Raw genomic sequence first — 23831 nt, 5'->3', positions numbered from 1 at the left:
AAAACAATTTTTACTTTGACTACGCTAACTACTGATCTTAAGTGACGCGTAAACAAAAACAGAATGACAAAGCGAATATCACTGTGGCTATGCTAACTCTAAATCTTATTAGTAAAAAGTAATTAAATACAGCTATAACAAAATTTACTGCAACTACGCTAACTCCCAGTTTTGTTAGTAAAAGTTAAATAACTACTGCTGAAACAAACTCATACAACTATGCTAACTACCAAGCTTGTAGTAACGCATTAAAAAAGCTGATACTGCAAAAAAATGTTACTGTGGCTTTACTAACTCCAGAACTTTTTAGTACTACATGATACAAATCAGATTGCTAAAACAGTAGTTACTGTGACAGCTAACTGCTAATTTTGATAGTGAAACAAACAAAAATCCAAAACAGACTGATACTGCGACAACAAGCTTTACAGCAATTATGCTAACTCCGGACCTTGTTAGTAACAGATTAAAAAACAGACACAGCTACAACAAATGTTACTGTGACTTTACTAACTCCAGACCTTTTTAGTATTACATGATACAAATCAGATTGCTAAAACAGTAGTTACTGTGACAGCTAACTGCTAATTTTGATAGTGAAACAAACAAAAATCCAAAACAGACTGATACTGCGACAACAAGCTTTACAGCAACTATGCTAACTCCGGACCTTGTTAGTAACAGATCAAAAAACAGACACAGCTACAACAAATGTTACTGTGACTTTGCTAACTCCTGACCATATTGATAACATGTGAAAAAAAGAAATCCGATTGATACTGCTAAAACAAAAGTTGCTACTTCACCAACTTCCGACCTTGTCTGCAACACGCAAAAAAATAGACTTTATATCGCTTAAAAAAATGTTCCAGTAACTCTGGACCTTTTTAGTAAAAAAAAAAAGAAGCTCGACAAGCTATGTATGTTGGCCACATTAGTTTATTCATTACACCCGACCAAACATTTTGACAGAGAGCAGTGCATGTCTCAAAAATGTTTCAACATCAGTTTGCGGAACCAGAATGTATCCATATATAAGGTGCTCTAGATTATAAGGCGTAGTTGTTTTTTTTTTTTTTTTTGTTAAATGAAAGTTTTTAAGTGCGCCTTATAGTGCAGAAAATATGATGGTGTAGATTTTGCCCATCAAAGCCATGCTGAAAAGGTTTTACTGTGATTTAATGTAATGACAAGCAATTATATTTCCTTTGACTGTCTTTTTGGTTTTGTTTTTCTTCAGTTGGATCAACATTGAATGTAACACAACTGAACACAATCACTTGACATTTTTTTTAGAACTTCATAAAAAAACACGTACAGGGATTATTGTATAAATGACAGTAATCTTGAGAGAAAATAGTCAAAACAGAGCAGCACAAAGCGTTTCTTAGGGAAAAAAAGATATTTTAGTGCATATTAACTCAGTGCTCTTAAATGTATGGAAATATTTTATCAAATTGCTGTTGTGCTTAAATGGTTAAATATTCTAAAACAACAGGAGACCTCATATTGAAAATGGATCTATAGAGCTAAAGATCTGCTAAGGAGTGCTATGAAAAAGGGAGTAGAAAGAGGCTTAGATGTTCATTTTGGCTCATTCATTTTTCTTTTTCATGTATGCTCATGAGACATTTATTATGTGGGACTAGCTGAAATAAAACAAATAGCATCAAATTAAGAAAATTTACTAATTATTCTGAGCAAAGCAGCTAACAACATTTACCAGAGGTCTGTGTGGCAAACTTCAAACAGTGTTGCTGTACAAAGGATGTCGACTGAAAATACGTAGGAAAGTTTAGAAGTGCAAAAACCATTTTTTTGTCTTAAAACATATGCTTTTGATTTTTTTTAAATTAATTATCTTTAGGTTGTTTTCATTCTTTTTCTACAGCATAAAACAAGCTGGCCGCATGGTGGTAAAGTGGTTAGCACTCTCACCTCACAGTAAAAAAGCCTCGCTTTAAATTCCGGCTGGGTCCTTTCCGCAGTTTTCATGTGGATTTGTGAATTCTTCCAGGCACTCCGGATTCTTCCCACAATCCAAACACATTTTATTGTTCGATTTGTGGCTTTAAATAGTCCCTTTGGAGCAAATATGAGTGTGTCTTTCTGTGTGTGACCCATAAATGATTGGTGTTATGTCCGTGGTGCACTCAACCCATAACGTGTAAGATAGGCTCCAGCAGCCCCTAGGAGCCTGCATATGACAAAGTTGTAATAGAAAGCGTATAAATTAAAAATATTGAGGGGGGGATTCCAAAATGTATTCAAAAAGGGAAATAAGACTTAATAAAAACTGAGATTATTGTATTTAGCTCACTTGGATAAATATTTACATTAAAAATTAACATGTTCTTGTGCCATTTTTCTGACGATAGAGGAGATAAATAAAGACAATTATAGGCTTATATTATAGGCTTCAAATCTTATTTTTTGATTCAAATCGTCAATCAGAAGTAGACGAAAAAAAAAATTCAAATAAAGTGGATTTGTGATGTAGAAAATACACTGGGCAGGCTACTAGCTTCCTGCTCCACTGTATTCTGATACATCCACCTGTAGACAACTAGTTTCATGTACGAGCTGGTGTCTGGCTCAAAACTGTACAGCTGGATAGCGCCATTATTGCTCACCATTTTTTTAATTTTTTTTTTTAAGCACTGGTTATATCAGGACTGGTTGGGACTGTGAGGGGCTGTAAGCTAGCTGGGTTATTGAAAGAAAAAGGGATGATGGGAAATGAAGGAGGACTCACTCCAAGACGAATTTCTAATGAAGTCCTAGAAATTAACTCCTTTTCAAAATTTATTTGAGGTAATGTAAGGAACAGGCGGAGGCGGATGGATCCATGTGCAGAGTTTTATTGAGTGAGCGGGAAGTGGAGACTGCAGAGCAGGCGAGAGCTGAGGAGGCACCGGGAATCTGACGTGGATCAGGAGCGGTTCTGAGATGAGACAGAGAACTCTGTTAGGCATGTCTTTGTGAGACTTCGCACCGAGTTGGCTGAGTGTTCAGTATAAATAGTAAATGAGTGATTGAGGATGGACAACAGGTGTGTGGCAGCTGAATGAAACAGCTGGGAAACATCCGGGTCTGTGAGCAATGGCAGATGGGAACTGTAGTAGGAGACAGTCAGTACTCAGGTGACAAGCTCCGCTGATGACCAGAGGGGGAGACAGGGGACTGATTCCTGACAGGTAAAAATGACGTAATTGTAATTAAAAGACCACCGGAATGCTTTGAAAATAGATCAAAATATGATTGAAGACATGATTCTCTATGCTGGTCAATTTTTCTGTGAATATTTGAGCTATTTGACTTCCTGAGTATGCCTATTTTTTTAAGATAAAGTTTCTAAAGTTTCCTTAAGTTATCTTGTAGATGTTTTCGTCCGTTATTTACTGTATAAGAGTCAGCATGCAAGTTCAACTTTACAGTACAGAGTCAGAGCTCAGTCTTAACCCAATCTCAGAGGAAAGTAAAGAAAAAAGAAGAGCAGGTTCTGTCTGTGGAAGCAGCTCTCTGTTGGATTCAATCTTTCCAGCCTTTTTCACAGTTCTCGCTAATCAGGGATGCAAAACAGAGAAATCTGGAAATCTTTGAAAGTGCTGTAAAATCATAGCTAATCTTTGTGTCACAGGTGTGCCTGCATGTGTAAATCTGTTTTCCTTCTCTGTGATTGCGCCCCACCCCGGGTCTCTTCCCTCTCCTGGCACATGCATAAATAAATCACATCCGACTCGGCTCACCGAGTGAGCCGTCTTATCGCAGGGGGTCATCTCACGATTGCCGTTTAATGTTTAACGGCGAGGTTGGCTTTGATATCAGCGGCAGATAAAGTGGAATTTCTTGATTGCCGTGGTCAAAGAGGATCCCGACGCGGGGTGGGGGGTAGGGTGGGTGATTTATTGGACACGGGGAAGTCGATGGAGATCAAAGGAGACGGACAAGCCTCCAACTCGCACAGTAGGCCGGGAACCGGCCGAGGCTCGTCCAATCACTCGCACCAGTGGGGCCCTTGTCACCGCTGTCATTGCTTTTTAATTGGCAGTAAAGAGAAAGACAGAGTATAGTGGAATGAGATGGAGAGGAAAGGGAGGACATCGGGCTTCTGTAGGTCACCAGAAAGCTCGGATCGGAGCCCATTACTCAGGGAGAAAATGAGAAGGGTTTGGACGAGTGGAGGGTCAACAGGACGCTGATTGCACTAGCCGGAGAAAGTTTCAGTTGGAGTGCATGAAGATTACTCCTCTGTTTTCTCCTCTTGATCACAAGGAGACCGACATGATCCAGTAGAGGCGGCTGCAGAGGCAACAAAGGACAATTTGAATCCTGTTAAAGGGAAAAGAAGTATTGATTTTAAACATGAGAGGATTTGCTTCCTAGTCTTAGCAATATCATAGTAAACACTGCTGCTGGCCAAGACTGAGAAAATAAAGCTTGTAAATCTCTCCTCCCTTCCTGTTTTTTTCAGCTTTTTCTAATAACTTGCATCCTCAACTGCAGCACTGGAGAATTACAGCTTGTGAAATAATTGGAAAAACATCCGAATGTGAGTGCTTGGTTAGCAGAGGCATACACATTATTCATAAGCTGTTGCCCAAGTATTATTACAAGGAGGGTTGAGGCTGTTAAAATAAAAGCTGACCTCGGGGTAAATGGTCAACATAATGCAAAAATCAATGCCCGGTTGATAAATACTCATCAAAAGATTTCTCGGCTCCCAGTTTTGAAACACTTATGATGATGGATTCATTGTGGGAGGGGTGTTTTGCAGGAAACAAACTGTTACTCTTTAAATATGGACAACTCAGCAGTGAACGGAGGCTGGCGCCTGTTTTACTGCTGGCTAATGCAAGAAATTAAGATGCGTTAGCCATGTTGGAAGTGAGGAAAAGACTTGGGGAAAAATTATATTTTTAATTGTAAATTCATGTAATTAACTGATTAACTAATTTGTGAATTTATGTCATTTATAACACACAACAAACTACAAAGCGCATTAGGTGAGACAAGAGTCTGAGAGTCAATTGGACTTTATTTACTGTGTTCAGAGTAACACTAAGGCTGCATTTCAATTCTGCCCCTACAGCTTCTCCCTACCCCCACATTTAGCCCTCCAAACGGAGAGTAATGGAAAAAGAGTGTCTTCAAATTCAGATGTCACTCCCACTCGATGACGTCATCAATAGTCGCTGGTCAGTTACGTTAACGCGGAGCTGCTAGCGCTCAGAAATACATAATAGCATCAGTTTTGTAACTCTAAAACAAAAAAACATACTTACATTGAAATGTAAACTTCTGTGCACCCACATGAAGAAAAGGGCTTCTCCTCCGCGGTACAGCCCGACGCGGTTCCCCTTCGAGAAAGTGAGGGTTATCCCTTAAAAATACTCTTTCGGACAACCCTACCCCTTCAAACACCCCTACAATTGGAGGGATGGGGAGAAGCCGTGGGGGAAGAATTCTGATTTGGCCTAGAACTTGTTTGTGACATGCTACATGTTAGACACATTTATAGCATTGTACGCGTTAGCCGGATTTTCACAATACCTGTAAAGCTTTGTTCACACCAGGGTTCTAAACATGCATTTGAGCGACTGTTTCTGATCAAAAGTCAATAGAAACTAAAGCCCATGCACAAAACTCTTGTGTTCACACATCACTAGTTTTTAAGTCTGTTTAAGTACAAAGCGTGTGACAATTGAACATGCGCTACAAATTAAACCAGTTGAACTTTGACCAATTGGGGACTTGGATTTGGTAGTGATTTGGTTGTAATTTAGGATTAACTTCATTCATATTGATTGTGTTTGTATCCTTTTTTTTGTCAGATTGGACAGAAAAGAGGAGGGAAGAAGAAGAAAGAGGGATGTTAGAGATGGGGAGGAGGGTTCATATGTTTTTAACATAGACATATGTCATAGTAAACATGTTTACGATAACATCCAATCTTGTACGGATGAATCAAAATTAATCCATACATATTATCATTTGCCCCCCTGTCATTTTTTGAAATAATGTAAGGCTTTTAAGTGTGCCTTAGACTGCATTCAAACACCAAAACAGCATTTCTTGGTGAGAAATCTAAAATCAAAAATGATCTACCCAGTTGGTCATTTTTTTAGGAACTCGTTAGTTTAATCAGAGATTTGCCACTATGAGTCCAAAAAAATCTTTTAATTACACTTAAATATATAATCATTCATTCATTGAATATAGCCACGTTTTCTTGTGCCGAATACTTCCTTGACCTCTACAGCTTCTCCCTATCCCTACATTTAGCTCTCCAAATGAAAAGTTATGGAAAAATAGTGTCTTCAAATTGTAACTAACACTCGATGATGTCATCAAAAGTTGCAGGTCGTCTACTTTAGCTGCCAGTGCTTGAAAAATACCTAACAACATTAGTTTTATAACTTTAAAAAGTAAAGAAGCTCATTACTGTTACTTGCATTTAAATGTAAACTTCTGTGCTTTAGAGCACACCCACATGAAGAAACACATGTCTCCTCCTCCTAAGTGGATCACCCTTGTCATAAGTATCTACACTTACTCCTTATGAAAATAATTTCGGACACACTCCGAATAGGGAGAATAATTTGTATTTAGCTAACCACACACACAGACTCACACCAAGGGGACAATTTAAAGACACCAATAAAGCATACTTTTGGACTGTGGAAAAAAGCCGTAATAAACCGAAATTTTAACTGTGTGCTACTCCGCCACCATGCTCTCCAAATTATATTCAAAGCAATTAAATTCAATTTTTCAGAAGCATAAAACATAGCTAAATGGATACAAATCATCTCTTTGTTCGACTAAGTAAAAGGATATTCGGTATATAGCATACTAATAAGAAAATATTGTCAATTCATATCATACAGATACCTTAAGGAAGACAAATGGCAAAATGAAGCTTTGCACTGATGCCAAGCAACTTCTATATACTCAAATAAATCCCATTACTGCTGCACATCTGTTCCGCTTTCATACACAGGGTAGGCCGTCTGCATCTCTTTAAATTTGCATGAAGCAGTACATTAGAAAGTTAGCTCGCTATTTACTTCAGCATTTTGATTTATTTCACTTTTACATGTCTGATTAAGCCCTTGATATATAAAACTTGCATGGGCAATTGGAATGACCGTACATACAAATGAGGTGATTTATAATTAATTCGTTTGCTCCTTCAACAGTGCCGTTTTGCATCATTTTAATCTGTCTTGTTACAGCGCAAATTTTTCGAAAACGCCTTTTGGGTAGACATTAGCAGCTCAGAATGCGGCAGAATAGCGATTGCATTGGAAGAACATCACAGAGGTAATACGATATCACAGCTGTGTGTTGAAACTAATGCGGCAAAAGATTCTGTTTGCATCGCCTCTGGATTTTTCCGTTTTTCCTGCATCTCACTGATTAAGCTTGTGGAGTGTAAAAGCAGGACAGCAAAGAAACGAGGGGAAAAAAATGAAGATTTATAGCGTATGCTTAATTGAAATTTCTCAAAATTAATGGTAGGAAAATTGAAATGTTCCTCAGAGATTACATTTCTTACTGCTGCCATGGTTTTACAAAACTGTGAAGCAGACTGTGACCAACACTATGATCTCCTGTATAATAGTTTCTTCCACGTAATTGGAAAGTTGAAGCAGTCCAAAAGTTGACAGCTTTTTATGACTCTGTAACCTTGATGTAGCGCTCAGAAAAGATACAGCTAAAACAAAAAGCCCTTCATGCATTTGTACACTAAAAATACTGATTAATTATGGCTTTTTGGCAGCATGTAGGGAAGGTTTAAAAAAGATTTATTGAGAATATATCTTTTTATTTAAAAAAAGAGAAAAAAAAAAGAACTGCAAAACCCATTTAGCTTAATCCAGGTTTGGATATTATAAAATCTGCACATTATTTTTGATTTTCAAAATATGCAAATATCATTTTCTTCAGTTTCAGTTTATTTTGAACACTATTTAGAACATTAAAATCCCCTGCTCTAAATAAAACGACAACAATAATTAAACCATTTAGCCATCCAGCTTCCTCCAACAGACTTTTTCAATATAAATAATGTTTATACTTAACAATTCGATAGTTAGCATAAACAATTATTCAAAAGAATAGTTTTCATGAAGTTATTTCACTTTATGACTTACTTTGGAAGCACATTTTACATTCAAGAACACTTAGAAGCATTCCCAGTGGTCTTTTAATCCCCTTTTAGCCAAAATGTACAAATTTTCTAGGACATAGTTTCTGCAGAGCGGCAGTAGTTCATTAGAATTGTGGGCTGGACTTTTTAGTGTGATGCAACCCCACCCCCCTTTTGCTGGGAGGTTAGACCAGCTCTTTGTCAAACAGCATTTTTCTGTCTGCCCCTGATTCCCAATGATTTGAAAAAAATCATTGAAATTCTGAATTTGAATGAAAAAATTACAAAAAAGAGTAGGTCATTAAAGTAAAAGAATGTATGTATATATTATCCTGGATTTTATTTGTGTTTCCTTTTTCTCACTTATTCATTAGGGACTGGCTCCACCTACTTTGGTGCCCCAAGAGCACTCTTATGCAAGATGTGTTGACAGCTAAGATGTCTTGAATTTGCTTAGTCGGTGTGGTGTCTCTTTGCATCTTTTCTTCCACTGTTTTTCCAACCCTGCATGCAGTGGAATAGCCATAGAATGTGAAGGTAAGAAAAGAGCAGATACCTTAATATTATGATAATAAACAAAAGAACAAGAGAAAAAAAAAGGAAACCAAAGACTATTCAGTTTTCAATGTCACATAACATTATTATAAAGTAGGCATTTGCTGGAATTCATTAGGATAAAAAGGTTTGGAATTTCAAATTTGAGGCTATCTGCCTTAATTTCACAATAGGGTGAAGGCTTTTACCTAATAAAAACAGAAATCTCTTAGTGGCACTAAGTCAAAGTGGCTTAAGCAGAGAAATGATACTAAAACGAAAAGCAGTGTGATGGGTCATAATGGGAGATGTCATTGTCATTTTTCACTTCACCATACCTCCTTCACTTTCTACCGTGTGATAAAAGAGATAATTTAAAAAAGTCCTAACATAATGCTAAACTCATTCAAAAATGATATTTTTTCTGCTAAACTTTTTCACAATTTTGAACTTAAAAATGTCTTCAATCACCTGCAAAGATTTATACATAAATGTGAAAATATTTAAAAATTAAGGTGGTGTTGTTGGTGGAGGTGCTTCCTGCATTTACTGCCTGAGTGGCTACACAGACCTCACTCTCCCCTTCTGCCCCCCTTACAACCTGGTCAGACGGCCATTTGCCAAAAAAAAATCTGTTGATTTTATTCCCATTGCAACCGTTTTATTTTTTAGAAGAATCTGCAATAGTAAAATTTAATATTTCTTCGGCAACTGAGGTTTTTTTTTGTCAACCATTCAAAAAAATCCTAAAATGTATGTAAATGTTTTTGTTTATTTTGAGCCAAAAATTAATTTATAAAATTTTCAAAAGTATTAGCAAAAAAAAAATATGCAAGTAACAGGAGAGTGCCACCTTTGCGAGCTCGCCCCGCTAACAGCATTGAAAATCTACAATTTCTAAAACCGTAATTTTTTCTAAAGTAGCTTCAAATTGATGCTACATTGAATGGTGTCTCCAGTTGAAAGTATGCAGAAATTCACACCTTTGGAAGTGTACAAAATGTTTTTATTTGAGCAATTTCTCATTCATTTTCTGTGGGGCATATTTTGCTCAATATTTTAAAAAAACTATGAAGTTTATAAATACCAAAAGTACAAGCAGTAATGTCCTGAACGAGCTGAACGATTTGATACCAAGATTACTGAAATTGTTGAAAATGTGATTGAGATTTTTTCTGCCAAAAATCATTCAGAAAGGCACAGGAAAATCCCTTTAGCAGTCACACAATAATTAAAAAAAAACATACGTTAATTTGTTTTTTTTTAAACTGCAAATATGACTATACCAATTTCCAGGCGTAAAAACCTAAGAAATATCAACAATTACGAAGACTATTTATGAATCCACTTTGTTCTCAAGACAAAAATCAATAAAACAAAACCGTAATTTAAAAAAAACGAAATAAAAATACATGTCTTTCCTCTAAAAAATTTCAAATGTGGTTTATATTTTCCAATCAAGTGAGCATCGATGCACTGAAATGCACAGAAATTTCTAGAGCACTTGAGTAGATTTGGACACCACAACAAAATGGCGAACGCACTATACCGTATAGTACACTCAGTAGTGAAGGATTTAGACACAACCCATGTCTCCTCATCTGCTCACTCCGTGTCTAGATGGATGTTTGTCATTATCAGTGACTGACTGAGAGGTCAATGACCTTTTGGGTCTGTAGCCATCACGGATTACCTATTGATTAAACACTCAATGCGTGCAAACTACATACACCGCCTATACCGACAAGGGCAGCGTGAAGGTGTGAAAGTTATCGGGTGCACCGTGGAAGGGTTTTCATCTTCTTGACTGAGGTAATGAGCATATTAAACATCAATATGTGTGTGTGTGTAAGTGTCACCTTGACCAGGTTAAACGGTGTACCAGCTCACAGAGGATATTAAAGCTGATGAGGTGATTTAAAATGGGCAAAACGAGCAATGGGCTGAAGAATAGGCTTCAAATTAGACCAAAACTCCCACTTTGTCAGCCTGATACAAACAAGTTAGAGTTTTAATGAAGAGACTGAGCTGAGATTGATTGGAAATATGTGTCCTATCTCTTATTTATGAAGTCATTTCTTCATTATTGAGCTGCTAATTCTAACTTGCGAGGTCACTCTAGGGTTGCTCTCCCGCTGAGGATCTAAATATGTTTGAAGATGGATGATGCGATCATGCCGCTGTTTGTCAGCGAGTTAAGCAGCAGTGTTTGGAGACTGTCTTCTGGAATTGCCCTTATTGATACATAAATCTTCCTTTCACATCCCTGAGATTAAGTAGGGCCTGAAGTATCTGGAGTAATGATTTACAGCATGAGGTCATCGGTGTCACGCTGGGATTGGCTGCCGCGTGTGCAGGGATGCTACAGTCGGCCGCTGTTTTCAGCACCTGAGAGTTACTACACTGTTGATTGATGAAGCACAGTAGCGAGTCAAATTCCATCTTGTCAAGGATTTAAAATGCACTGCTGCACAGGAGGTGAAGCTCTGAATTTAGAGGGTGGCTGCGAAAGCTAACGGCAGTGCTGAATAAACACATCTAGGAAAAAAATCAACTCAATTCTGGGAATTCGATGGTCAAATTGACAATAAATAAAGTAATAATTGACGATAAAAGTATTATCCCAAAGTTATTAGGCTATGTAAGTGTACCCCTCACCCAAAACCACTGCTTTTAGGATTTATTTAGACCAGTAAAGCCTCATGGTCCAGACCGAGTCCGCTTATTTGGTCTGGATTGAGTCTAAACCTTGTGTTTCTTCTGTTTTCAAGATGCTGTCAACTGAACATTCTTATTTAGAACTAGAGCCTGTAAACAAAACCACATGACTAAAGATCTCTTCAGTCATTGGCCAGGATGACAACAAGAGAAGCAAATCATGGTGGTGCAATCTTTGTCAGGATAGTTCACTTATTGAAACTTTATAGTTCGTAGACCAATTTTGAACGTCCAACACATTGTCATTCCCAAATTGTCATATTTTGACGCATGGTTCAGCACCCCTCCGCGTCACTTGTTGACATTTTGGGTGTCCCCAACACGTCATTTTTTTGACACACGCTGGTTGTTTCAATTGAATCAGGGGAGACAAGTGATTTACCAGGACTGTTAAAGAAGAATTAGCTTATCTAACTTTACAACTATATATTTGAATAGAGTTCAGCCAGATAGGACTGGGGGAAAGGTGGAGAAGAGATCAACAGGCAAGACGAGCCAGAGGTGAGGTCCACGGCCAAGAACAGGAGCACAGACGATCCACCTGCAATCTGAAATCTCTCCTGTTCCCCCAGAGGGGAGTGGGAAAGAGGGACAACACGTGAATTGCACTGCACCAAACAGAAGCACAGAGAACTAAATACAGAATTTACATACTGTAATGCCCGGCTATGGTGGTCGTTTTGGTTTGGTTGTTCCGCTTCGAGTGTGGAACCTATTCAGACTGAGGAAACTCAGAGCAAACCGAAGCTCAGTCCAATTGGAAACAAACCCAGACTACCTTGAAAGATGGGTCCAAGAGTGGTTCCTGGTTCCTGAAAAATTGTTCCAGATTATCAAGGGAATTAAACTCTGATTCACTTTCAGCCAAACTAGATGTGTCCAGTCTGAGTACAGTCCTAGTCTCCATCAGTAGTAGAGGCTTTGCCTTGTGGATGAACTTTGTCTCTTTAGTTTCTGTTGTTTCTAAAGCCATCACAAAACATTCCCTTCAAGAACTTGAACTTCTTTGTACAGATATGAGTTTTATTCAGAGAACCTTCCTAACAAGTAATTTGTGCTGCTTTTCTTCAGAGTGGGGGCACTCTCATGCTGGCCTGTTTGGCCCACATCCGTTTGTTTCCTCAGCTCGTCCACATCGTCTGGCGAGAGTGAAATCTCATCTGAACTCTGGCACGGAGCAGCTGAAAACAAGGGTTCAGTTCACCGACTGAAGTGAACCCGTGTAAAAGTAGACAGACTATTCTGTGACCAAAGAGCAGAGAAAGATTGATTCATGAAAGTGCGTTGGGAGCGAATAGAAAAGAAAAGCAACCTTCAACTCTGCTCTGAAACTTGAATGAAAAGACAGCTGGCCAAATCTTTCTATGGTGAAAGTAGTGTAGAAATACGGTAATGGTGCTCATCAACACTATATTGGACAGCCTAACAACAAGGTGACAATCTTAGCTCTAATTTTTGGCCTTTTTCATATATACGTCTTAATTAGGTTATTTTTTTTTTTCAATTGAGCTACTATTAAACTAACAATTGTATAAACTTTGTTCTCTATGCTAATAAACACACAAACAAAAAGTTTAAATAGGCCTTTTTACATTATAAAAATTATGGTATTATAAAATAGAAGTTATATATAATAAAACAATAAAATAATATGAAATATGATTTGTTTATGAATAGAAAATATCAAAATTAAAAATATATTTTTTACATGATAAAAAATGATGAGAAAAGGTCAGTGTGGTGGACATCAGACTGGCTATGTGTGTCAAATGTCAGCTGAATTTGATCTACTGTGTGCTGACCTTTTGAATATTGCAACATCTGCTTAAATTAAATGTGCTCCCTTAAGCCAAGTCAGATATTTTTTGCACGTCTGCAGTAGTTTGAGACAGTTCATGAATCACTGACTAATAATAGAGATTACAAGAGAACCGAAATGATAAAAATAATCATTTTGATGCAAATTAGGGGGACATTGATCGTCTGTTCTGGATCCAGGTTGATTTTTTTCCCTACATTTTTACCCTCCAGTTTAAACACTTGATAGAAATAGGTTCTGGGTTTCCTCCGTGCGTCTCACGCTTTCAGTCACCTGAATGCTTCCACCACTCCTTCTCCGTCTCCTCGCCTTTCTCCTGCCATTCCCGTCTGTCTATCCACACGGGATGTGTCACACAGACGCTGAGTCTGTTTTGACGGCTTTGCGTTCAGCCACCGGGACGTCAACTTTAGTGTTTCCCCCCGTCGATCACCGCCTGCAGCAGCACCTATATGCATTAAATATTATGCTTTGTGAAAACAGAAAAGTCACCGGATGTGTTGGCTCGGCGGGTCTAAAGGGAATCTTCTCCCATCTGGTGATTAAGTTCACTTCTCACTCTTTGTACGCTGCAGCCGCGGTGCAGAGACAAATCTTAATATCTTTCTGTGATAAAAGCACCGTGGGAATATGGCGTTTAAGCATGGTGGCCCTCTTCCACACATACAGAAACACAATTTACTTCAAGTTCTGTTAATTTTGTGCATCTTTTCTCTAAACCAGTTTTTTACATTAACCTCACATCTTAACCCTAATCATTATTAGAACATAAGAAATTACGATCTGCCTAATTAGGTCTTTTAAATTCTTGTCAGGAATTGTTCTGAGAGAGCCGATCATTATACCAGGAGGGGTCCTAACAAGGAAACCGAAATAACCCCACTTACACGTTTTAATCACAGGAACATCCGCATTTGCACATCCCCAAAACACACACCTACAAGGCAGTATGATTAGCATTTTATGCTCCTGGAAAACTTTAAATATTCTGAATGGAATGAAGGGATTTCGCTTATTGACCAGGATGAAACACTTTTTAAGTGCAATAAATGACACATAAATATTATTTAACAATCAGGATAGGTGTAGAAAAATAGGCCTGCTCCTCCCCCCCCTTATTTTGAAATGTGGCATCAATTACGTCTCTGTTCCCCAATGATGTTCACAGTCCTGCAGCAAGCAGGGAAGTCAGCCGGACTTGACATTTGAGCTATCGGGTTGCGTGCACATCCAGCCTGATGCAACAGGGCGACAAACTGTTGACACCTTTGCAAATCCCTTGTCTCCCATGAATACGGCGGTGACATCCTGTCGATTTTAAAATAGTCCGAACTTCCTGTGCTGGCCTAGAAATACCGTTGTTGTTGTTTTTTTGTTTTTTTTTCCTGACAGTTTCATGATACATATTTAGAGGTTTGGCTGAGTCCCAGGGTCATAAAGTAATGCCATGAGGACAATGTCAACTGTCAAGTAGAGCAAAATAAAAAAATGGAAAACTGTGGCAGTTGTGGAGAAATTGCCCTTCTACAGTTTATGAACAGGTGTCTTTTACAACCACAACAGATGTAGCAACTGTGTCGAGTTGTTGTTTACCACCTAAATTGAAATGGGCTTTGGCTTAAAAAAAAAAAAATAACAATCACAATGTTATTTTTTTGACAATTATGAGTTGCATAGGCGGTGACAGGTGCAATAGAAGGAGAATAGATGCTAAATGCATGCATGATGGCTACATCAACCCCAACTGATTCTCAATCACAGTGACACAACCCATTCAATCCTGATTAAAACATGAGCGGCTGCATATTTGGTGGCACTCTAGTGTTGGAACATCATAAATAATTGCTGTATTGATGGGTTCATTATCCAAGTAACGAGCGTGGAGCCCTTTAAGCCATAAAGCCTCCTCGCAGGTTTTTCTCTTCATTACTTTTTTACGTTCCGTCGTGCTTGAGGTTAGTACAAGTTTGTACGAGTACACTTAGTATAGGAGCAGGAGTTAAAAGTAGTTGTACTCCTTCTAATGTTTCTCTTTAAGGCAAAAAAATTGTCTCTCCCATGCCTTCCTATTGTTGGTTTCTGGGTTGTCCGGGCCGTAGACAGGTGTGCCTGCATCTGAAATAGAGCACAGGTGTGTCTGGAGGGTCTCTTGTGGCTAGTATGGTCATCATAAAAATGGAATGAACCATTTTTGTGTGTGTAGTAGGCGTATCATGAAGTATTTGTAAGACTTCATGCACTTATGAGGTACCATACAGTGTCCTTACGCCACATTCTACTCTAGTCATTAATAAAGTATTGGCCACTTACCGACTACGAGCAAACATCACATGCACAGGGTGTGCAGGTGATACGTAAGTAATCGCAGGACGCTCATCAGATCCACACACAAACAAAGTTCTGATTGTTTAACTCCCTTATTTCACACATTTCACCTACTTCCTCATTTCCTGTTGTGGGTGTGACATGTCACCTGCAGCAAGCCCATAGGAAAAAACGTGTATGAACATTTTTGTTTTATGTTCTCACCAAGGAGTCTGGTCTTAACATCTCCTGCAGGCCCAGTGCACGTTCGCCCATGTTTTGTGTTTGCTGACAGCCACTTCCACCCATAAGGCCAGTTTTGACTAAGGCAAAAATTGTGGCGTAGCTCTCTATTGTTTCATCATCAGACGCCAGGCGCAGCGTGATAACGTGGATACGTGGCATTTTGACGACCGGAGAAGCTGATTTGAGCTGAAAATGTCAGATGGCAAAAAGGAATGACCTGATGTCTTTAGCAGGTGCTTGTGACATTAGATTTTGTTTGAGCAGCTGTTGACTGAAGGTCAAAAGTGGAAGTTGGTCAACCTTTTGATTTTGCCCTATTCAGAAAAAAGATATTTGCCACAATACCAGCAGCAAACGACTGAGCCATGGATATGACATTAAAAAAAGAAAAAAGAATTGTTTCCACCTATTAAATATTTAGTGTTTTGTGCTGAAATTAGTATTTCATGGACACAACTTTGAATTTTATTACCACTTTTTAGGCATGAAGGAGCATTTTTTTTTTTTTTTTGCACGGTGCACGGATTACCATTTTGTGGCCATTAATTAGCATTTCAGTGGCATTTTGGTGGTACAGATGAGTATTTTGTGCATGCAAATTACGGTAGTATTTTTGCATAGTTAATTCCTGGTAATCATTTATAATACTAAATTATGGCCACGAAATACTAATCTGTGGCCACAATTTGTGCTTAGGAAATACTAATTTATGTATGCGAAATGCTAATTGAAGAGTACAAAATACTAATTTGTGCCTGCATTTGCATATTCTAATTGTGTGCACAAAATGTTAATTTAAGTAGACAAAATACAAGTTTATGTGGACAAAATGCTAAATCTCTTGAACATAACACTAATTTATGTGGACCAAATGCTAATTTGTCCACATAAACACAAACTTGTGTGCACAAAATTATAAATGTATGTGAACATAATGCTAATTTGTCATAGACCCTACTTTGTGTGGACAAAATGCTAATTTGTGTGACAAAAATACAAATTTATGTTGAGAAAATGCTAATTATCTCACACAAAACACTAATTCATGTGGACGAAATGCTCATTTGTGCACACCAAACACTAATTTGTTTGGACAAAATGCTAAATTGTTGCCACAAAATGCAAATCTGTGTGCACAAAATTCTACAACGCACTAAATTGTGGCCACAAATGATTAATTTGAGGAAATAATTTGTTTTTTTATGTCATGTCCTGTACCAAAAGTAGCATTTGAAACAGGAATTACTTTGGAATAGTATTTCTTAAAGAAAAAACATTTTTTTTATAAAGTTTGTTAAAGTACCAAGAAGAATTAAGCAGCAGGAGATGAGAAGACGGCATACTGACAACAAACTAGCTACCTTAATCAGCTTCCAACAAATAAAATGGGTCCTTTTTTATGTTAAATAGCAGGATTTTGAAAGCACATTTGGAGGACAGGATTCTCCCATCAGTGTCGTTTACAACCACACCTTAATTTGCGCTGTTTAGCTAATCAGCCCCTTGCTGTCCCCTCTGAGATCTTTCCCCAACTGTTGAGGCATCAATCTGAACAAATAAAATTAGGAGTCATCAAATGAGCCCGCCCCATCTTTTAGCTCTCTGCAATTAACTTATTCAAAGTAAACAGTTTTCTCATAACAGCACATAAACTTTAAACTGGTTGCTGGAAAAACAATAACACTTTAATTTCTCAACGTAATTAGATCATATTTCCAGCACTACATCTTTTATTTAGACTTTTTTTTGCGAAAATGAAGTATTCAATGGCAGTATTCGGATAAAAAAAAAAGTTGTTGGCATTGTTATGGTAATAAAATTTATGCCATGCTGACAGAAGAACTGACATGTTAGTGGCCTTCTTTTTTCTGAAAAGAACCCAGATGACAGTTTGTGCATCTCAGTTTAAATAACATTATTAGATAACAGTTGTGATACAATTAACATTTATCCAACATTTGTAACATTGTTTTTTATATGTATATTTGAGATCATTAGTTTTTCACCTAAAGCCTGAATGTGCTTTAAGCTACCACCTCTTATTCCTGAAACCAGGAAGGATCAAATGTTGTAATTCCTCAAAAGACCACTAGGAGCTGGTGTCAGAAGGGAGCTAGTTTTCTATTGAAGAACCCCATTAAAAATACTGTATATACACGAACAGTCCAATATCAGACATGTCGGATATCGGATGTTTTCTTTTTATGACAACTTTGAATATGGTGAAAGGAACGTTGTTTTTTTTTTCATTTCTTTATGCTAGTTTGTCCTATAAATGTGGACTTTTTTGATTAGCATTTGGCTGGATATGTAGTTAACAAAAAATTTATTTCACTTTGTCCTGTGAAGTTGAGTATCTATTAGCATATTTTTTGGTTGACCATAAACTAAATATCATATTTTTGAACTATAGGTCACGATTATAAGGCAACCCATCAATGAATTGTCTATTTTTGAACTAATGTCATAGTAAGCAACAAGAAAAAGTTAAAGATAAGTGGGTCAGTCAGTTATGCTTTAATAACTGCATTCACAATTACTAACACTTGTTTGTGATACGCTAGATCAGGGGTCGGCAACCTTTATCAGTATAAGAGCCATTTCGACTAGTTTTCTACTGATCAAAATCTAGAGGGAGCCACATAGATTTATGTTAACCTTTAAGAAATTCATTACCATTAAAAAAAAAATATTCCTATGTTTTGACACCATCAAAAGCAAAAATATAAAAAGAAACTCGCATTTCTCAAATGTTTTTTTTTTTTTCAATTTTACCTTCTACCATAGTAGAAGCGGAATTAGCCAAAAAGCTAGCTTTTTGCTTAATTACTAGCTAAACTTCAAAATAGACTACAATTCCTCAGTAAACTAAATTGGTAAAAAAATGTTAGCCTGTTGCTAAAATAGAAGCTAAGCTCTAAATTAGCCTAAAAAATCTCAGTAGATAACAAATTTGCCAAAAACTTTAGCTTATTGCCTCTTTTTTAAAAACAACTAACTCAGTAGAGGCCAAATAATGAAAAAAAAAGCTAACTTGTTGCTTAATTACTAGCTAAACTCCAAAATAACCTAAAATTCATTAGTAAACTAAATTACATAAATGAGACAACTTTAAAAAATGTACTGTTATTTCATTTTGCTTCAACCAGAGAGCCACCATACAGAGGTAAAAGAGCCACATGTGGCTCTGGAGCCATAGTTTGCAGACCTCTGCGCTAGATGTAAGCCATCTTAGCGAGAAGAAAGTGTTAGCTTTTGGAAAAAAAGAAGGAAAGAAAAAGAAGAAAAAATAGTACAAAGAGGAATGTAGAAGAAAAGGGATGAAGAAAAGAAAAAAATGACAAAGAAAAAAAGTAAAAATGATTTTTGAAATGGAAAAAAAACAGGTTAAAGGTTTAATACCAAGAAATTAGAAGGATACAAGGACAAAAGGAAAAGGAAAACGGGAAAAGAAAGGATAAGTAAGGTAAGCAGAAAAAGATTAGCCACAATTAGCAGCAATAGCCACGTTAGCATATTCCCAATACTTGTGACTCCCTACCTTGTTTGCAGCCCTTAAAAAAAAGACTTCTAAAGCAAACATTACTCCGACTGCACAACACGTTAGCTGCTACACGTTAGCTGTGTTAGCATTTTTGAAAATAACACTCAACCTTCTTAGCAACACCTGAAAAACGAGTCAGACACCGCTACAGATTAGCTGGGTTAGCATTTTTACAAGAGCATCCAACCTTGATTAGGACACAATTGATACAAATACAAGGCCCTCCAGGTTACAAAATTCACACTGGTGTTTTTGGAAAGAAAATAAAGACTTTCTCGTGCTCTTATAGTGAGGAAAATATGGTATAGTGCTTGTCCCAATTTAGCATTTCTTTCACCAATAATGATTATCCTTTTCATTTAGATTTTTACATCTATGGTTTTCTGGCCTCTTGTTTCACATTTAACCAATAGTTCCAAACTCTATTATTTAAAGATTACGTGTCCTGGCTGAGCTGTTATCCCCGCCTAATAACTCAATTAACTTTGCCACTGCTTTTGACCCAGAAAAAAAGAAAAAAGCATAGGGTCTAATTGATTTTTTAAGCTTTGCTGGCATAGGTATTGATAACCCCGTTTTTAAGTTGCTTGTATGGGCCTTTTTTCCAGTTGACCTATTATGTAACTTAACAAAACAATTAACAAACACTTTGGCTGGAGGCAAAAGGCTGAAGATGGAGCAGCGGACTGGAAAGCCTTGCTTTATTTTTCATATGAGCTAAAAGCCCTAATTTTTGCAACTGAAATTACTGCTATTTCTGGAAGACTTTGCTGTTTTTCTGATGTTGCCAAGGAAATTCTCCATGTTTATTCACTGATATTAGTGTCCGTTTAGAAGCAAAATGTTAGCAAAAAATCTAATTAAATGTATGAATTCTGTTGACAGATTTTTAAATAAAAGAACAAAAAATTTACCCACAACGACAAACCTAAGCTCAATTTTCATGTCAAACAATATTATAGACATAAATTTCTTGAGCACTTTATAATAACTATTGGTAGCTAGTTAACACATTTTAATGAACTGTTTGTTAATGAGCTATAAATGACTTACTAACCAACTATTAAGGATTTATAAATGTCCTTTATAGATAGTTGATAGCTAACAAGCTGTCAGTCAGTGAGTAATAAATGACCAGTTAGCTAAATGTTGACGATCCAATGTGCATTTTTCCATCAGATTTATTTAGGCCATAAAAGTTGTGTTTTCCAAACACACATCATTAAACTTTAAAACATCTGTTATCCTCCATCAGAATGACACTTTTTTTCTGCAGTGATGGATCAAAAGCACATTACCGGTATACCGTTTTAGGAGTCACACTTTTTATTTGGGTCTTTTGCTCTTCAATGATTTGTTATTTTTAGTTTTTGCCAGAAACTGGTCTGTACCTGGGCTGCACTTAAATTCTATACAGGGGAGAATTTTGATTTCATAGAGTCAACTATTGAGTTGTTGTTTCATATAATTTTCCAGCTCCCCTTCGGAAAACAAGCTCATTACAATTCATTGTTATCTATGATGTTCTTGTAATTGGAAACTAAATTGTTCTCACCTAACTATAAAAATTGTATTAAGGTCTGACTGGATTTTATTATCGTGGGATGCTTGGTAGTGATATTGAAACTTAATAGGGTTAAAATTAAAAAGAAAAAACAATAACAACAAAAAAAGCCAACCATTAATAGCAAGGTGGAAGTTAATATACTTTATTTTCTATAAGAAGCTGTGAGTTAATATCTCATTTAGGAGTTTAGACATGGGAAAACTCTGTAATTGTTCTGTCATTCCCTTTGTTTTGGAAGTGAAGATCACATAAATTGTCACTTGTCAATGAAAATCTTTCCCTAATCAAACTGTATTTTGCTTTAATGCTAATAAGACCAACTCAGTACCCGAGAGTGTCCACCCTAAAATTGGAAGGTCGTGGTACTCAGGGCTGACTCATACCAAAGACTCTCTACTTGACGTCAGCTTTAAGTGGTTGGATTGCAGGGTTAAACCACCAAATGGTTCCTAAATGTGTCTGCAGCTCACCGTTCTCTCAGGGGATGGATCCAATGAGCAAATATGACAAATCCAGGTGTGTGACAACTACTTTAACTTAACTTTGCAACTTAGAATTCACACCTAAGGAGGTGTATTTTCGTCTTGGCCACTTTTTTGTTTCTGCAGGTCCTGTTTCCATTTAAAGTATGTGCTTCATCAGAAAAAATGATAACGACTTTGTGTAATCTATTAAACTATTAAGAATCAAGACCCATTTTTCTGTCAAATGAATATTATGTGGAACATGCCACAGACCAAGTGGAGCACAGAACATATTTCTGATGCTCTTCTGTTACACTGATGTCACTATGGGTTTAATCTACTTCTTCATACCTTAGCCACATACACCCATATGGGGATTGATCCATACAGATGCTGCAGGTTTTTGGGTTGTCCGGGTCTATGGAGGGTTGTAGACAGGTGCATCTGCATTTAAAGGGAGCGCAGGTGTGTCTTGCAGTTCCCTTTAGGCTCATAGGGCCACCTTAAGGGACGTCATGAAAATGGAACGTACCATTGTTGTACATGGGGTAAATGTATCGTGTGGTATTTGAAAGGACAATGTTAGTTACATGCACTGCTGATGTACGGGTGATGCTGTCATATAGTGGCCCTATGGAAGCTCAGTAGAAAGAAAAAGTTAAGATGGCAAAATGAAAAAAAAAACTCACAAAAACATGAATTCTGGGGCTTCAACACTGTTTGTTGCTTTTTAAATAATGACCATCAATCTTACAGAGCCCAAATGGACAGCTGCTGTCCCAAATTATACATAAATAAAACAGGAGCTGCACAACCCGAGTGTGACCATCACAAAAGAATGAAGGTGCAGTACAAGCAAACGGCGTGCTTCATCATTAAAGGAGACCTGAACATCCAAAAAGAACTACTTCACCCCTTTCACCAATACAAACTAAGATCTGATTGTCAATGTTCTATTTGAGTGCAAGCAACAGACACCCACTGATCAACTGAACATCACTAACATTGCGGAGGGTTCAGAGGGTTTGAAAAAAAAAAGAAAACAGCATAGGACACGCCTACTTTACCCTTGTTCACCCTTACCTTACACTCTGCAGTGCATTGTGTGGAGAGTCCATCGGACAACCGTCAGTTACTTTATATCATTTTTGTTGCGTCTCCGGTCCGTCCGGGAGGACTGGTTTGTCCTGCCGCCCCTGTGTCGAGTAGTTTGTCCCGCTCTTTTCGCTCATCTAAAACTGAAGCCACCCCTCTTGTTCCTCACAGAGACTTTATAAAATGTATGTTTTGTGTCATAAATGATGTCTTATGTATGTTTTTAAGATTAAACTGTTGTTGTCCAGAACAAAAATTGACACTGGTGTTTTCTGCTGTGTTAACGTGCGTAATCGAGTGGACACGGCACCATACATATAAAATTAAATTTTATAACGTTTTATTTTGAAAGTACAGCAAAAGTTTGTATTTTGAAATCCAGACCTGCTTCCTATTTCTCTGGCTTTTTACCACAAAATCAACGTGTTGATGGCCTGGAAATAAAAAGTCCTGCAAAGCTTGCGTTTCATTGGAGTGGAATGGATATAAGGCACAAATATAATGGAGGCAATGTCAACATTTTGATTGATTAATGAACGTGTCATTTTTTTGTTTCAATATAATGTAGCACAATGGAGACGCACCAAAAAAGGCAAGTGGAAATTAGCCTGTAGGTGTTGTGTAAAGCCTTGCTTGGAATGAGCATTTTGAAGTTGACCGCTACCATGCTGAAGTTTGACGATAAGAAAAGCAACAACAACGGAGGTCATCCAGCAGCTCGTCTTTTTATTGCTTTACATCTGGTACATCGTGTATAACTTATAATTTATTGTTGTTTGAAAAAAGAGATTGTGGGTAGAAACCTACAAATGTGTTAGCTTAAACAAGCGCTATATTGGTGCTTGCTATTATCCATCAATCACTTTCTGCCAATCAATGGGTAGCTACAGCGGGTCTGCCGCAACTGTTCCATTCCACTTTTCCACCCCCCACATGTACTGTTTGGTTAATGGGTCCATTTAACAATGGAAACTAAAAAAAAAAAAAAATGACCGGACCAGCAGACAGCCTGTATCCACCCATAAGGGCAGTTGTGACTAAGGCATTGAACAACATTTCTTCTTATTGATCTGTATTGTAAAAATATGTCACCGCCGACACGTTTTCCAGAGGTAGACGTTAAACTGTAATAACTTTTATGTTGTGCAGTCTAACCTGGCAGTGCGGGATATTATATGTCCATAATAACGCAGCTGAAAACCCTGCAGCAGACCTGCCTGCAGTGGTGCATTTTTCTCTGACTTATTTATTATGTGCAACTCATTTCCCATTCTGCCTCTTGCTCTTTACGTCTATTTATCCCATTCTTGTTCTCTCATTATGCTTCTTCATCTCATTTTTCCTTCCTCTTTTATCAGCCATTTTTTTTTTTTTTTTTTTTTTTT

The 23831-nt window shown here is 37.4% G+C and overlaps 1 protein-coding gene across 2 annotated transcripts in view; it reads left to right on the top strand.

Annotated features, from left to right (window-relative positions):
• Positions 1 to 23831, top strand: part of brinp2 (bone morphogenetic protein/retinoic acid inducible neural-specific 2) — a 241809-nt gene that overhangs the window by 23550 nt on the left and 194428 nt on the right. The gene's annotated exons all lie outside the window — the stretch shown is intronic.

The sequence above is a fragment of the Oryzias melastigma genome, linkage group LG17 (assembly GCF_002922805.2).
Source record: "Oryzias melastigma strain HK-1 linkage group LG17, ASM292280v2, whole genome shotgun sequence".
In the NCBI taxonomy this organism is placed as follows: domain Eukaryota; kingdom Metazoa; phylum Chordata; class Actinopteri; order Beloniformes; family Adrianichthyidae; genus Oryzias; species Oryzias melastigma.
This window is presented reverse-complemented; position numbering and strand designations above follow the sequence as displayed.